Source organism: Dromiciops gliroides, chromosome 4 (genome assembly GCF_019393635.1).
Source record: "Dromiciops gliroides isolate mDroGli1 chromosome 4, mDroGli1.pri, whole genome shotgun sequence".
NCBI lineage: Eukaryota > Metazoa > Chordata > Mammalia > Microbiotheria > Microbiotheriidae > Dromiciops > Dromiciops gliroides.
The window spans coordinates 315164200-315182658 of NC_057864.1; positions in this window are offsets into that span (position 1 = coordinate 315164200).

Below are 18459 nucleotides of genomic sequence, written 5' to 3' on the forward strand. Positions count from 1 at the left end.
TAAGAAGCCTGGAACTAATCTGTCCCTCATTGAATGCTGATGCTCTGAAGTCAGTAGGAGAACTTTAGGACCAGGACCATGAGAATGTAAGGTTGGTAGTTATAAAAGCCAGCTAAGCTACTCCCATTTGAAAACCATCTGTTTTCTTTTGTTTGAAAGAAGGGAGCACATATCTCAGAACCTTTCCTCCCTTCCTCATTTCCTGAAGATGATATGCTCCTGTACCCAGGAAGATGTTGTCTAACTGTTAAAACTAGCCTAATCTAAGTGACTCATAAGTAATACTTAAATTTATATCTTTCCTCGCTAGAGTCAGATCCCTCAGTTTAGGCTTTTGGTGAAGGAGCTGGACCTAACACAAATCCTTACCTTGCTAGGACTTAATGAGTTTTTTCTTGGTTTTTTTTTTTTAATGTTCTTTTTTCCAATTTTAATATATTTGATTTTTCTCCAATTACATGTCACAACCATTTTTAACATTTTAAAAATAGTTTTGAGTTCCGAATTCTATCTTTCCCTGATTCCTCCCTGAGATGATAAGCAATCAGATATAAGTTATACATGTGGAATCATGTAAAATATTTCCACATTAGTCATTTTGTATAAGAAGATTTCTTTTCTGTTGACTGATACTGTAAGGTACTTTGATCATTTTAGGGTTGGGAGCATTTTTCTAAAGAAGTGATGTCCCCTTGCTTGGTGGGCTGATATTGTATTTTTTTTTATTTAATTGGAAAAAAAATAACTTGGATTAAACCTTGAACTGAGAAGGTAGTTTTATTTCATGACATAACAATCACCCTGCAGAGTAAAACTCTTTTTTGAAGATAATGGAGCCGGCCATTTCTCTGGGAAGTCTTTCATTCCAGTTTGGTCTAGGGTATCTATGTCAGTTCTGTATCTGCATCAGGCATGGCCCCAGGGTAAATTCTGAAGTTGGCCAAGGTGCCTTTCCAACTCATGTTTTTGTATTCTTCCCTTTCCTTTCCACATCTCTACCCAAGCTTTGGTCTGAGGCCACATCAGAGGTTACCTTTTTTTAAGGGGGTGTGTGTGATGACATTTTAACAGGAAACTCTGGATCACTAAAAAAAAATAAAAATTGAAGACTCCAGGAATGGATTGATAATATCAGATTTCTGGCACTACACTTTCTAAGAACTGTGTGGTCCCCTAGATGGCACAGTGGATAAAGCACTGGCCCTGGATTAAGGAGGACCTGAGTTCAAATCCGGCCTCAGACACTTGACATTTACTAGCTGTGTGACCCTAGGAAAGTCACTTAACCCTCATTGCCCCATAAAAAAAAAAAACCACCCCAAGGAGCTGTGTGATACAGTACATAGAGAGCTGGCCTTGTTTCTGATAATTACTGGCTGTGTGATCATGGGCAGGGCAGCTGTCTGATGTAGTGGTTAGATCTCAGGATTTGAAGTCAGGAAGACCTGAGTTCAAATGCAGCCTCAGACACATACTCTCTGTGTGATGCTGTTTGCCTCAGTTTCCTCATCTGTAAAAATGAGCTGGAGAAAGAAATGGACTAAAATATGACTGAATAGTAACATTATATGATACTATATAATATTATTAATATTAACACTAGTGGTAGTAGTAAGCCATCACACAGAACACTGATGAAAAAAAAATACTCAGAACCAGTAAGCTCAATACTTACCTTTCATATTGATTCTAACTTCATAGAAAACAAAGCAAAATGATGAGTTGGTTTGACAAGATTTAGTGTATATGGAGAGTATGGAGGACAGCAGTTAGTGATTTCATTTCCTAATTTTAGAAAAGATAAACAACAAGAGTTGATACTCAATTTAAAAAAAAAACTTCAAGAAAATCTTTTTTTTTTTAAAGAATTCACAGCATCTGGCCTAAAATTGGGAACTCCTGGAAATCTCTCTAGATTTATAACCTGATTTCTTGATCAAAGGCACTTGAATAAGTTCCTGAGGAGGATCCAAAAGTTTATACATATTTATCTGTACTCCTTTGAACCAAACCTCTTTTATCCAAACTGAAATCCTTTGACTTTGAAATTTGTCTATAACATGTATGTGTTTGTATATAAAACAATCCTACATGAAGTATCTGTCTGACAGACCAGGGCCTTTGAGAGCTGGCTAGATCCCTGGGGGCAGGGTCCCTGTTTGCCTCTTTTATTAAAGGCTCCAGGTAGTCATTGAAATCTTTCTCTTCATAATATCTTCATATGGCCATTATGTCAAAGTTGACCATGGGTAGGTTGGCAGCAAGTTAGAGTAAACAGATGCTTGTGTAGTATGAATTCAGAGAGCTAAGAAGGTTCTCCCTGACTTTCAAAATGAATTTTTTTCTATTACTTATTCCTGAAAAAATACACTATTAGAAAGTGACTTCTTTGGCTTAAGATCTTATGCTTTTAAAATTCAGTTTCCCCTGGGCAGAAGTGACATAACAGCTTTATAGTTTAGTCCTTTACAGTTTAGTGTGAATGTGCTTATGAAATTTATCTCCGCTAAGAGGAGGTTTTGTTATGAGGAAGAGAGAGAGAGAGATGATGAACACAGTGAATACTAGAAGGGAAAGGTGGGAATAGACTTAAGAATCAATCAATCGTGGGGGCAGGGCAGCTGGGTGGTGCAGTGGATAAAACACTGGTCCTGGATTCAGGAGGACCTGAGTTCAAATCTGGCCTCAGACACTTAACACTTGCTAGCTGTGTGACCCTAGGCAAGTCACTTAACCCTCATTGCCCTGCAAAAAAAAAAGAATCAATCAAGTATTTATTAAGTGCCTATGATATGCCAGGTACCCTTTTAGGCACTGGGGATGAAAATTTAAAAATGTCTCTGCATGATCTCTGCCCTCCTTCTACTCAAAGTGATGATGGAGAGAAAAGTGATAGAAGGTTTTTGCCTAGGGCTTGAAGGTTTTCTGGATGACGATGATTAATGATGGTGGTGATGATGACACTTCCAGATTTCAAAGATCTGTGGTTTCATTGCGTGAGGTACTTTCTCAACTGAGGTAGACTCCAGCCCATTCTAGGAAGTTGCTGTGGGTAAACCAAATCCATCCCCCTGTGGCTAGCCTGCCAATAACCTTTTCTGAACTGAAGGAGGATGGTCCTTAGAAGATAGACTTGCAGTCAGTTGTTAGGCCTGTACCCCAAAACCTTTCTAGCTTGCTAGCATTTTTTTGCAGTAGAAAGAATATTGGATATGGATTCAGATGTCTCAGGTTCAAATCCTGATTGGAGAACCAGTAAGGAGCCACTTATTTTTTGTTCTTTGTTTCAAAGAGGACTGACATCACCTTTGTGATGTCTTGACTTGCTTGTGAATTGGATTTAAGTGAGGAAGAGTTGCACAAAATCATCAGCCTCACTCTCTCAGTGTCACTGAAGTCCAGGGGCAAGACAAAAGTCAAGATGACTGGCTGTGGCCCAGGATGCAATGGGTGACCTTGGTATCTTTGCTGTCTGATCAAGCACTAAGTGCTCAGCCATCTTCATGGCTGTTGGAACAAATTGTTCCCATCTGCCCATTCTGGGGGTGGGGTGGGGAGGAGTCTTCACATGCTTGGGGGTAGGCATCCCTCCAATTCACTGATAGGATTGAGGCATGTTGGTTACTCTCAACTTGGTTTAGCCTGTTTGCTGAGATGGTTTTACTGGGGTGTGGCCTCCGCACTTGTACTCCAGCTTCTTGGAGTTACAGGTGAGGGCTAGGTGAAGGTGAACACCAAAGATGTATGAGTAATCCTGAAAGGGGTTTGGCAAGCCCTCACATCGGAGTGCTAGTCTTCCCAAAACACCTCATACATCCCAAGGAGCCGTTTACTAATTGCGTGACCTTGGATAAATAATAGATCCTCTTTTGGTCTTAATTTTCTCGCCTGTAAAATGAGGGGATTGGACTAGATGAATTCTAGGGTCTTTTCCAATTCAACAACCATTCATTGAGCTCTTACCTCTGTGACTCACACTGTGCTAAATTCTGTGAATACAAATATAAGCAGAAAGAGTAACAGTCTCTGCCCTCGAGGATCTTAGATTCTAATAGGGGAAGATAATACATAAAAGGGAGTTTAAAAGTGGGTTTGGGGGTAGCTAGGTGGTACAGTGGATAAAGCACTGGCCCTGGATTCAGGAGAGGACCTGAGTTCAAATTTAGCCTCAGACACTTGACACTTACTAGCTGTGTGACCTTGGGCAAGTCACTTAACTCATTGCCCCTCACACACACACACAAAGTGGATTTGAGGTATGAAGTCAGGAGATACATGGTGGTGAAGTCCAGAGAAGGAAGGATGGCTGGTCTGGGCTATTCTTCAAAGTGGAAGTTCTGGGAAGAACTTGCTATTGGGAAAAGGAGGGTTGTTGCGGCAGAGGGAGAAGGAAACCAAAGATAGTGGCATAGTTGGGAGAAATCTCCGGAGAATCAGAATCCCCCGAATCTCTGCTCAGTCCATCTCTAAATCTACAATCCTAGGAATCTACCAGAGTTTATGCTCTGCTTGCTTAAATTTTGAAAATCCAGGGTCATCTCTATACTGTGACGAAGTATGAGCAGAGAACATTAGCAAAGGAATCATAATAAAAAAACTTATGTTTCTATAACACTTTGTGGTTCGCAAAGTACTTTTCTCATAATAACTTTGCGAGACAGGTAGAACAAGTATTATCAATTTGCATTTTTCAGTTTTCTAACAGGCTCAGAGAAGCTTATGGCTACACATTAAATGAATACTAGCATGGGATTTGAACCCAGAACTCCTGACTCTCCATTGCACTTAGGCTTGAGAGAAACAAAATCCTGCAGTTATTCATTCATTCATTTCTTCATTCTTTCGTTCATTCATTCCACAACTGTTTCCTTAGTGCCTATTTTTGATTGCAGTGCTATTTGAGGAGCTGAGCAAGGATGTGGGGAAAAGGAAAGGAGCTGGCCCAGGGTGACAGCTCTCCAGATGCTTAGTCTCTAGAGGACTAAAAGCAGCTCTAGTTTGTGGGTGGTTCTTTGATCTTCTAATAACTGCAGGAGTAGCAATTAGCACCTCTAGGGCTGAGGGGAGTTTCTGAGACACCCATTCACAGGCTGACTTGAGCTTTTTGTCTTCAGGAGTGTGAAAGAAAGAGAAACTAGACTCAGAAACTATTCCAAAGTGTGTATCTTCACATTATACAGATTCAGTTGGATGAGATCTCAGAGGCCATCCGGTCTAGCTTATAACTGAAGAGGAATCCTCTCTATAATACATGCTCATATAATATAATAATAATTATAATATAATATAATATAATACAATACAATATAATATAATATAATATAATATAATATAATATAATATAATATAATATAATATAATACTCCTTGCTAGGGATGCACAATGAGACATATTCTCGGCATGGCCAATGGGAGAAATTTGTTTTGCTTGACTGTCTCCTCTAGCTATAAAGGTTTTCTTTTTCCTTTTCCCCTCTTTCCTTCCTTCTGTCCTCCCTCCTTTCCTTCTTTTTCTCTTCCTTCCTTCCTTCTTCTTTCCTTCCTTTTTCTTTCTTTCTTTCTTCCTTTCTTCCTTCCTTCCTTCCTTTCTTTCTTTCTTTCTTTCTTTCTTTCTTTCTTTCTTTCTTTCTTTCTTTCTTTCTTTCTTTCTTTCTTTCTTTCTTTCTTTCTTTCTTTCTTTCTTTCTTTCTTTCTTTCTTTCCTTCCCCCTTCCCTCCCTTCTCTCTCTCTCTCTCTCTCCTTTTCCAGTGGGGAGGATGAAGAGAAAATAAATACATGCTCATTGAAAAATGAAATAATTTTTTAAAAAAGCAGCCCTTGTTTAGACACCTTCAGTGGAAGTCTACTACCTCAAGAAGCTACAATTACACTTTCAAATAAGCCCTAATTGTTATGTTGATGTAATGAAGCTTTTCTTTACCTCAAGCCTAAATTGACTTCATTTTCACTTTCACCTGTTGTTCCTGGTCCATGCTCTAAGGCCAAATTTAATCCTTTTCTTCAGGCCACCAAGTATTTGATGTCTGCTATCACTTTCCTGTAAGTCTTTTCTTCTTCAAATGAAGTTTACCCAAATTCCTTCGGCCAGTCTTCATATGGCATGATGTTAAGGCCCTTCTGCATCTGATTGCCTTGATTTGAATGATATCTAGTTTGCCAATGTCCTTCCTAAAATATGGTACCCAGAATTGAACTAATACTTAAGAAGATGAAAATGTTGCTGGGGGAGGTAGAAAAATATTTTTTTCTATCGAGGGCCACTGCCCCAATAGGAGAAAAAGTGTTTTTGTTTTAGAGGATTTTTTTAAAAAGTACCATTCTTTCACTTTTAAAATTAAGAACATTAAATTATTAATATAATAAGCAAGTAAACATCAGCTCCATCCCTATATTACTACTGAAGTAAATAGTCTAAAGTGTGATAGCAAAACAGAGGAAGCATTGTGCTTCCATAAAAAGAGGCCTGGCTCTGGAGACAAGTCCAAGGTGTAGGTTTCTTCATTTGTAAGATAAGAATGTTGAGCTAGACAGATTCTGAGGTTCAATCCAGCTCTTGATCTATAATTCTGATTGGTTTTGAATCTTGGTTCTGATACATGCGATCTGGAGCAAGTCACTTCTCTGATCCTCAGTTTCATCATATAAAAACAAGAAGGTTGGCTTCAAGCTCTAAGACCTATGGAGGGGGAAAAAAAGAGCAAAAGACATGAAAGAAGAGTCTCATGAAAAAGAAAGACTAGCTTCTTGGCTTTTCTCTTCCAACTCCAGAAACCTGTGCCACTTTTGCCCCATTCCTCCATTCATCAATATTGTTCCTGGCTTCACTTATGATTTTTACCCACGAAGCCCTCCCTCCCTCACCCACCCAGCCAAAGGTAGTCTAATATGCAACAGTCCCAGTGTCCTCACCAACCCAAGGCAGCCCCAGGTAGGGCAGTCAGCTCAGAACCTTAATTTCAGACATTTTAACTCATTGAAATTCATCATGGGGCTGTAGGTTTCCCTACCCCTCTGAAAATTCCTTGAAGAATTATTTTTGCTAGTGAATAGGGCAGTTTTTCCTCTAAGCTTGGAGCAATTTTTCTGTGTAACTCTTTATCTGACTATTTCTAATTTTCTTACAGCAGAAGAAAACACCATTTCTAGGGGTAACAGTTGGTATTTATATATTCCTTATTCCAAAAGGTCACAAGATTATTAACGTGACAACATCAGTCAAGTAGAAATACGACTATCTGTTGTTCAAGCAATGCAACATTATGTGAAGCGTTGCCTGGTGATTTATGGACATTTTTAGAAATGATAAAATGCAGATAGAGGATGTATAAATAGAAACAAATGAGAATTTCCAGATAATCTTGATAAACTGACAAAGGAAGGAGTGGAGGAATACTTTTCTCTAGGATTTCAGAAACGTGCTGTCTGGTTGCATTTGAGTGCAGGAGTCAAAGCCGCCTCTAGGCAGTTGAAGGTTGTAGAGCTGACACTAAGCCAGCCCATCACAATGGGTTTTGCTGACCTTGACAATGTGACAGAGGTCATATTTTCTTTTACCTAGATAAGCTCTTCTTGAACAGTATTCCCAGTGTAAGAAGGCAATGGAAGGTGGATTTTTAAAAAAACTGATCTGCTGGTAGACATGTCTACAACTGCCATCCTTTCCAACCAGCTACCCCCATACAACATAATTATAGGGCCTGAGAGAAAATGTAAAAACTGGACCCCCAATATGCCTAGAGGGGATCCAGAGAGACAGGGGAAGTAGGTGATGCTTGAAAACAGGAAGACAGATCTGTCATGTAAAGGCATGCTCCGAGGAGAGCATCAGCCAGTGGAGATCATATGAGAGACGGAAGACAGGGCAGGCATCCAAGAGAATTGTTTTTGATGCTTCATTTAAAGAACTCAGATGAGCAGATAGTTTTAGAATTTATACGATAAAAATAGGTACTACCCCATTTAACTCCCTCCTTCTTCCTTATAACTCGTCCTCAAAGAACTAGTGTTTACCCACCACTGACTAATAGGATGTTATTTGAAAAAGCCCCAGCAATAAAATAAAGTGGGATGTTAAAGCCCAGTGTTTACATGAGCAATGGATTAATATCTGGTCTATATGTGTCAAAAACAAAGCACATTCTTCATTTCTTTCCAAAAGCTTTTAAGTAAGATATGCCAAAAACATCCATCATTTGCCATTATTGATTATAGATAAAATATAACAAACATTTACCCGAGGTCTGTGTCTATTTTATCTAGTTTTTCTATACCATATGCAAATCATAGTGGCATATTTTTGAAATTTTGTCAGGAGTTTTCTATAAAACATGGCAATAAAACCACACTCTCTTTTTGCCTCCTGATTGGTTGGCCTGAGACTTCAGAGAATTATAGATTTTCAGTTAGTAGGGATTCTTGGGGGCATCTAGTGCAATCCCATCATTTTACAAAGGAATGAAGGAAACTGAGGCTCAGAGAACTTAAGTGCATTGCATGGCCAGAAAGTAGGAGAAGATGCGTTTGAAATCCTGAGTCCAAATCCAGAGGTCTTTCCACACTACACCATGCAATATCCTCTCTATTATAATTTTCTTGGAGGCTCTTTTTCCTCTTCCAAGTTGTCTACTTTTAGTAATCCAGTTCTTTTTTTTTTTATTTTAAAAAACATTTTGATTCCTTCCTTTCTTCTTTGTCATTTATGCCAATTTGTCAGATAAGTGTTCTCTAATTCTTTTATACATGCTACCTTCCTTCTGATTTGTTTGGGGTATTTTTTTTCTTTTTCTTTTTGCTAACCTTCTTCATCCTCCCAGCCTCACCTTTCTTACCTCAATCAAACAGTCTTTCCCTATCCAGAGCTAATTCAAACAGTTCCTTCCCAATAGCAGATTCAAGATGAAGCAGCACGTTACCAGGTAGGGGCCTTTATTGCTCTTTCCTAACTTTGCCCTCCCTATGTGGATGCCATTACATAGCAATTCCAGGTCTTTCTACCACCTCATTATTTGGCAGCAGGCATGACTTCTGTCTCTTGTAGGACATTGTCAGGGACTGTGTTAAAAGAGCCAGGGACCAGCTATGGCTGATTTGATCACTCACTTTCCCTTAGTGGAGGCTTCCCAAGTATAGGGTAAAGGACTCCTGACCAGAACCCAATCAACTCTGCTATGTTTCTACTCATGTATCTTTCTCTTCTGAAACTCATAAGTTCTGGACTCCAGTTGTTATATTGGACATGATCAATAGCAACGGGGAAGTTCGAATACCACTTTCTCCCGAATTTGTATGAAAACACTTTCAAATCCTTGGCTCCTGCAGAGTTCATCGACAGAAAGGAAAAGCCTTTGAGCCAGTAAAACAAAATGGTGTCATGTGGAAGAAGGCATTGATTTATCTAAAAACTTATTGAGTGTTATGAAATGAGAGCTCCCTTTGAGTAGTCCTGGCCCTCTGCTCTTTTCTCTCTGCATTATCTCTGCTAGAGAACTGATACATTTTCTAGGTTTCAGCTTTATTTCTATATGGACAACCTTCAAACCTCTGTCTCTAGCCTCAGCTTTGCAGTCAGCTGATGCCTTGCTGTCACCTCAGACTCAATATGTGCAAAATCTAAGTCTTCATCTTTTCTCCTTAATTGATTCACTCATTTATTCATTGTCACCATTTCTGTAAATGTCATCCAACCTTGAAAATTTGGATCTTTGTCTGGTCCTTCTCATTCATTAGATGATTCCAAGGAGAGGCAAAGGGAGAAGGCGTTCAAAGTATGAGGAACAAGGGGCAGCTAGATGGCTCCTTGGTTAAAGCACCAGCCCTGGATTCAGGAATACCTGAGTTCAAGTCCGGCCTCAGACACTTGATACTTACTATCTGTGTGACCCTGGGCAAGTCACTTAACCCCCATTGCCTGCAAAACAAACAAAATAAACAAACTAAACAAAGTATGAGGAACAGTCTATTCAAAGGCACAGCAGCAGGAAACATAATGTTGTGTACCGGGAAGAGCAAACAGTCCAGTGTGAGTTGAATGTAGGGTGGGAAGTAATATGAAATAAATATGGGATGATAGGTTGGAGCCAGCTCAGGACTGGAAGACACCGTATTGACATTTTTTCTCAGACTTCTAACTTTACAGATGAGGAAACTGAGACCCAGAGACATCAAGTATGCCCAAGGTCACGCAGGTGGTGAATCAGTATATGAATACAGGTCCTTTAACTCCAAATCATTTTAGATGAGGAACCTGAGGTGCTAAGGTGAAGTGACTTACCTAAACTACGAAGTGTTGGATTCAGGATTCAAATCTAGCTTTCCTGACTCCAAATACGGCACTGTTTACAGTACACAAACCAGAGTACAAAGACCTTGTAACTGCGAAACTAAGAGAAATAGATACTGTTTAAATTAGGAGAATGCATTGAATGGGTAGGTCTAATTTAACGATGTGTTTGTTGTCTGTTTGTATCTGGAAGTAATTTACTAAAAATTTGCCACAAAGGAGATGAGAGGAGGCTAGGAAATGTTGAAATAGTCACAGAGGTACTATTAGGACACTGAAGAAATATATAGGGGGCAGCTAGGTGGCACAGTTGATAGAGCACTGGCCTTGGATTCAGGAGGACCTGAGTTCAAATGCAGCCTCAGATACTTGACACTTACTAGCTGTGTGATCCTGGGCAAGTCACTTAACCCTCATTGCCCTGAAAAAAAAAGAAAAAGAAATATATACATCTAGGATTTAGCATAGTTACTGGCCTGCAATACAGTAAATGCGCAATCTATCTGTGTGAGGACAGGCAACAAGAGGCAATGGAAAGAGGGCTGGATTTGAAATCAGCAGGTCTGGGTTCAAATCCTTCATGTACTAATTACTTAGACAAGTTACTTAACTTCTTTGGGCCTCATTATCCTTGCCTATAAAAGGAGGGCATTGGATTAGATGACTCTTCAGGTGCTGGAGGCAGCTCACTAAAGGCTCCGCAGAATGGATTGGCAAATTTTCAGTGTGAGCGTTTATACCTTGGAAATCAGCAAACACCACAAATCAGGGCTTGATTTATTGTTTTGTTGATTATCTAGATTTAAGAAAGTGATGGAGAAAATGTTAATGCGGATTAAATTTAAAAGTGTGTCATATGTACATTTTTTTTGTTAAATATTCACCACTTTATCACTATCTTTTCCAGCCCTAAATTCACAATACTGTGACCCTGTGATCTTCAAAGAAGGGCCTCGGCTCTACTAGGCTCTCATTTGGAGATGATTCTCTCTTACTTTCATGGATACTGCTGCTGGGCTAACTGGGGTCTATGTAGAAATGAAGAGGCAAACAGTGTTACCATCTTTTTTCATCCTTCAGTTGCTTGAAGCCTTTACCTAGGTAGAGATAGTAAGAGGAGAGTGATCAGGTACATGCATTCGGAGGGGTCTCACAAGGGATGAGAGGGTGTACCTTACATTCCTATGTCCTCTCCTTCTTTCAAAACTGAGCTCAAAGGACAATCCTTCCTCAATTCAGTCCATCCCATTGTGGCAGAGACATAGAATATTTGAGTTGGAAGGAATTTTAGACATAAAGACTTGAAATTTAAAGTCAGGAGATCTGAGTTTGAAATCCAGTTCTGAAACTTGCTAACTATCCAGCACCATTTGTCTTCATCTATATAGTGCCACTGGACTCTGGAGGAGAAAGTAAGGCTGATGACTCAGCTCTGCCTCACTTAAATCCAATGAGCTTGCAAGTCGAGACATCATTCTCCTGATGTCATTGATCCTCTTCAAGAACTAAGTATGAACAATGTGCATGGACAAGTTACAAAGCTTCTCTGTTTAAATTTCTTCATCTATAGATGGGGACAATAATACTTGCATTCTTACCTTATGTTGTGAGGAAAGTATTTTTTAAACCATAAAACTCTTTATAAATAGAAGTTACTTCATGAGGTACAATCCTTTCATTTGACAGATGAAGAAAGAGAATATATGTTAAATGCTTTACAAACTCTAGAGTTGGTATATATGTCAAATATTCTTATTTTGTTCCCATTTATATGCTGCTTGGTAAGCTCATTACATCTTTTCTATGGGTTTAGCTTGCTCATCTCTATATGGCTTTTAAGTTGTGCACTCAGTGGGATCCTAGTTTCTCAAGCAAGTACTCCCGAAGCAAAGGCTGATCTTCCTTTGAAGGCGAGGAGGGGGTGGGGTGGGGGAAGAGAGATAGACAGATGGACAGAAACAGACAGCAGACCTACAGTGACAAACACATACAGAGAGACACAGGTGGACGCAGAGAGTCAAAAAGAGACATGGACAGAAAGATAGTGATACAGGGAAAAACAGAAGGAGATGGAGAGAAAGAGAGATTGGAAGAGACATAGATGACAAGAGACAGAGACAGAGAGAGACAGAGATGGAGACAAAGACAGACAAATAGACAGAAATAGGAACAACAGAGAAACAGACTGAGAGTAGGTTGTTCCCAAGACTGTACATTTCTTGAATGCAGGAATTTTGTGTCATAGCTATTCTTTGTATCTCCCCCAGCACCCGGCTATAATAAGCAAACATTTATTGAATGAATGAATGAATGAATGAATGACAAGCAATCATGAAATGATCAGTGGGAAGAGGGACCTGAGAGAAAGAATTTATTTAGCTTTTGAATAATTATGGAAATCGAAGTAGGAGAGCAGCTACTTATTTAGCATTTTTATAGACCGCATGCAAGAGGATTTACACTCATTTGCTGGCATTAGTCATGCAGCCTGGTCTGGTGGATGTGCAGAACCTCATGATGTGAGATTCAGTTTGAAAAAAGCTCATTAGTACATCCAAGGAAAAACCATCCAACTTACAAATATTCAACAGTACAATAAGCAATTAACACCAGAAGGAATTCAAGAAGTAAATTAGAGGCAAACTTGAGGGATAGCTTTCTGGCAAGAAAGGCCAATATGCCTTGGGCTATATACACCTGTTAAAATGCAGAAATAATAGATCTTGTCTCAGGTTTTAACAGCACTTTCTTTTAATCTGAATTCTTTGCAACTTGAAAAGCACAAGGGATTGGAGAGGATGTAGAAAATAGGAAAGAATTGTTATCTAGGAGTTCATTTGCTCATCTCACAAACGTTTATTAAATAGCAAACAGAAAATAGAGAAAAAGACAGAGAGATAGCCACTAGGTACAAAGCATTGTGGTAGGTGTTAGAGGAGTTAAAGAAATAATTATATGATTCTTGTCCTCTTTGAGTTTATAATCAAAGTTGATTTCTTCTTGAGACAATAATTTCCTTTTTGAGGAATGAGAATATTTTAAAAAAATCCTTAGTGTAGTGCCTGGCACATAGTAACTGGTTAGTAAGTCCTTCCTTCCTTCCTTCCTTCCTTCCTTCCCTCCCTCCAGGTAGAGGTTGAATAATGTGGTCAATCAATCAATTAATAAACAAGTATTTACTATGTGTCAGATGCCGTATCAAGCCCATACCAAGCACTTGATCTGCAAAGAGCATTGGACTAGAAGTCAGTTTGAGTTTGAGCCATGACTATACTACTTATTGGTTATGTGACCGTGGACAAACCCCTCAAGCTCTGTGAGTCTCAGTTTCCTCATCTGTCAGATGGAGATTATGCTTCTACTCTCTGTATAGGATCACAGGACAATATCATCATGACATTGCATGTAAAATATTTAGTGAATTGTAAAGAGCCATATGCACATCCACCATAATAGCCTTTGCTTCTTCAGTCTAACATGGTGGTCCTCAGTTATGGGATTCTGCAGCCACTCTTCACCCAAAGAGCCACATGACTCATGGCCATGTAGGACCAATTGTGCCAGGACATTTTAATGCAGACATAAAATGATTCCAAGCAGTGGGAGATGGTGGAAAGATCTTTGGGTTTTCAATCAAAAAACCTTAGTTTAAATCTCAGCTCAGCTACTTACTTCCTATATTGCCTTGGGCAAATCACCACACTTCCCTGGATGTGTTTAGATTGAGAGGCCAGGTTCCTAATGGGAGTTTACAACCTTCTTAGGAAGTTTGCTAAAAAAATACTTCTACTTGACTTGCTTTGTTCATTTCTCCAGGTGGGAGGGCCTTTTGCTTATAGGTGAATCTTGTGGGGGTTTTCATTGTCTCGTTCTGATATTCCTAATGCACGGGTCTGACCATGCCATTCATCTACTCAAGACACTCCAATGATTCCCTCCAGCCTCTAGGATAACATACACTCTTCTTTCTGTTTGGTATTTATTTTTGCAATTTGAATCCAGCCTGCCTTTTTACACTGATGCCACACACAGTCTCCTTCATATACTCTACCTGCCAGCTAAACTGGCATATGTTCTATTGCCTGAGCATGGCATTCCATCTTCCATCTCTGTGCCTTCATTCCTCTATTTCCCTCAGTTCTCACTTCCACTTTCTTAGAAACCCTACCTTCCTGCAAGACTCAACCCAAATGCCTCCTCCTACAAAAACCTTTCCTATCTCCACAGTTGCTAGTGCCCACTCCCACTCCAAAATTTCTTTGCTCTTACATATTATATATATATAATATATATATTTTATATTTACCTGAGTACATGTTTTCCCACAATAGAATGTAAGCTCTCTGAGGCCAGGGACTATTTCTTTTTATCTTCAAATCCAGAGAATTAGTGCCTTGTTTAGTAAATATAGGCATACTTCATTTTATTGCACTTTGCTTTATTGCAATATGTGGATATTGTGGTATTTTTATTTGTTTTAAAGTTTGAAGGTCTTTGGCAACCTTGCATCGAGCAAGTCTATGGGTGCCATTTTTCTTTCTTTTTCTTTTTTTTTGTGAGGCAATTGGGGTTAAGTGACTTGCCTAGGGTCACACAGCTACTAAGTGTTATGTGCTGTCATTTTTCCAATAGCATGTGCTTACATTTGCGTCTTATATTTGGTAATTCTTACAATATTTCAAACTTTTTTCATTATTATTATATCTGTTATGATGATCTGTGATCAATGATCTTTGATATTACTTTTGTAATTGTTTTGGGATACCACAAACCACATCTACATAAGACAGTGAACTTAATCAATAAATGTATGTATTCTGATTGTTCCACTGATCAGCCATTCCCCCATCTCTCTTTCCTTGGCCTCCCTATTCCCTGAGATATAAGAATATTGAAGAATATTACACAAACTTAGTTGACAAAGCAGTAGCAGGGTTTGAGAGGATTGACTCCAATTGTGAAAGAAGTTCTGTTGTGGATAAAATGTTATCAAACAGCATTGTATGCTACAGAGAAATCTTCAACAACCTTCAACAACCACCACCCTGTTCAGTTAGCAGCCATCATCATCGAGGCAAGACTCTCCACTAGTAAAAAAATTTGTGACTTGCTGAAGGCTTAGATGATGGTTAGCATTTGTTTTTGTTTTTGTTTTGCTGGGCAATGAGGGTTAAGTGACTTGCCCAGGGTCACACAGCTAGTAAGTGTCAAGTGTCTGAGGCCAGATTTGAACTCAGGTCCTCCTGAATCCAGGGCTGGTGCTTTATCCACTGCACCACCTAGCTGCCCCTGGTGGTTAGCATTTTTTAAAGCAATAAAATATTTTTAAATTAAGATATGTATAAAGACATGATGCTATTGTATATTCCATAGACTATAGTATAGTGTAAACATAACTTTTATATGCACTGGAAAACCAGAAAAAATGTGTGACTTGCTTTATTGCAATATTCACTTAATTTTACTGGTTTGGAATTGAACCCACAATATCTCCAAGGTATGCCTGTGCATGAGTGAATGGTTGACTGAATCCTAATCTCTTAATAATCATAGCTCCTGAACAGCATGGTTAATCAATTGTTTTCATTTCCTAGACACCAGAAGCTACTGAACCCTGAGCTTCAAAGTCTTACCATATAGTGGTGACTTGGGATCAGATGTTCCCTGTCCTCTAGAATCCTCAATTGGCCAGCTCTGCAAACTTCAGCTATAATTGCTGGAGCCACCAGACCAAAAGCAAAATACTCTAACCACAGTCTCTTAATGGTGGACTCCTCTTCCTAGGTGTGGCATGATTTCCTAGTTAGGCATGCCTTCCTTAGAAATCTTTCAAACCATATCAGATGAAACACTGAGACTTTTTCTTGTTAGGAAGAGACAAGAGCAGATCCCTAATGAGCTGTTTTTATCTCCAGTTTCTGGGTGTTCATGATGAATCATAGCTAACAAATAAAACAAGCAGGGAAACATAAGGCCATTTCCCACTCATCTCCCTCCGATTATGGGGGCTGCTTCATTTGTAGAGAGAAGAGTTATTTTAAACCTCCAGCTTGCACAAAGGAAGATATACTTCTGGGAATCCTTGGACTCTGTTCCCATAAAGCTCAGCCCATGAAAAAGCTTCCACTGTCTCCTTTAATTCTCAAGGAAAAGGAATGGCATTGGAAATAATCCCTTTAACCAGTGAGCAGCACTTGGTGGGATACAGTAAATGCAAGGAAATGCCATTTGACTTTTTGGGGGGGCAGGAATGGAAGGGAGGAGGGAAGAATTTAAGAAAGAAAGAAAAAAAAGATGTTTTAAACAGGTACCTGACTAGCTAATAGAGGAGAGTGATTCTAGATGCAATATCTTTGCAAAAAGAGGAAGGCATGAGGGAACTAATGAACTGCAGTGTATTTCATTGTCTTTCACAAAGCACCATGCTCCCCCCACCCCTTGTTTTCACCCAAGACTTCTGCAAAACAACTGGCTTTGAAAGTGCAAGATTTGCTGCTCCCCAGCTCTTACAGAGTTGACAGACATCACACCTTTTCCAAGGAGGATTGTGACTTGAGCTTCAATCATTTTTTCCACGTTTGGTGCAGGAGGTGTGACAGCAAGGCAGAGCTGAGAGCTGACTCTCTGACACCCACCTTGGCACTGTTGGTATCAGAAGAGACTAAATCTATTCTGTGGTCAAACCAGAGATGGTCCTTCTACTGAGGAATCCTGTCCCGAGGCAATGGAGGACAGTGGAGGAGGTGTGAAGGAGAATTTAGATCATTAGACTTGAAGAAACAAATGGGAGGATGATACTTGGAATAGATCCCAAGCCATTGCAAGATAATTCCTACACCTTTCAAGAATGATGTCTTTTGTGATAGTGCACTTGAAAGAGTGCAAGAAGGCAAAAAGGCCCTTTCTAATATATACTCAGCTTTTTGTGGGCTATATTTAGCAACATTTCAATTTACTACATACAAATGGCAGGGTGCAATTTGGCAGGAAATATTTTACCCATGACATTGGATTTAATTTAATTTTTCTACATTCCCTCTCCTCCCCCACTAGGCTTTGAAATACTCTGGGTTCTAGGAATCTCTACAGGTCATCTGGTCCATTCCTCTGTTTCTACTTTGACCATTTCAGACAGAAGATCCTTTTTTTAAAGTGTCAGGCTAACAAGATGCCCCATCCTCCCTTGGGAACATGCCAGTGAATGAACTGCTTTTCCACATTTTGAAATTAAAAAAAAAATGATGTTCTTAAAAACAAAGAGTAAGAAAAAAGCATAAATAAAAATTGTAAAACATTCCTCACTCTTCATCTTTAGCAACCAGATACACCCCCAAGTGAACATGTTCTAACTAAGATAGGATCTAGTTCATTTAAAAATTAAGCTATTTCAGAATGAACACATAACTATAAGCATAAACAGAGAGCTATTTCCATCCCTTAGGCCAAACGGCCTTGTTTCACAAAGAGTTTGTTAAGGCAGGCATCCAGACTAATGAGGCTTAGGCCTTCCTAGATGGAGTCCTTTTCTAACAATCCTTTCCTTTTCCTTCCCTGGGCCAACGATACTACCGTCATCCATCAGATCCCGATGAGGATATTCAAGTTCAATTTAATCAGTTCATAGTATTTTATTAGGCACCTACTATTAATGCCAGACATTGTGCTAGGCACTGGAAACAGAAAGACAGAAACAAAGCAGCCTTTACCCTCAAAGAGCTTACATACCGCTTGAAAGAAGGAAAGGAATGGAATAAGCATTTATAAGTATCTATTATGTGCCAAGAACTGTGCTAAATACTTTATAACAACCCTGGCAGGTAGATGCAATTCCATTTTAATGGAAGAAGGAACCGGGGCAGATAGAGGTTAAGTGATTTGCCCAGTGTCACACAGCTAGCAAGTAAGTATATGAGGTCAAATTTGAACTCATGTCTTCCTGACTCCAGGTCTGCTGCACTACCTAGCTGCCTTGTAGTCATCAATCAAACAATCCATTTATTTAGCACCTATTATATGTAGGACAGTAGGAATACAATGAAGTATAAGACACAGGCTTTGACTTCAAGGAGTTTATAATCTAGATGGGAACACAGGATATAGTCTTTATGTTTGTTTGTTTTTTTCAGGGCAATGAGTGTTAAGTGACTTGCCCAGGGTCACACAGCTAGTAAGTGGCAAGTA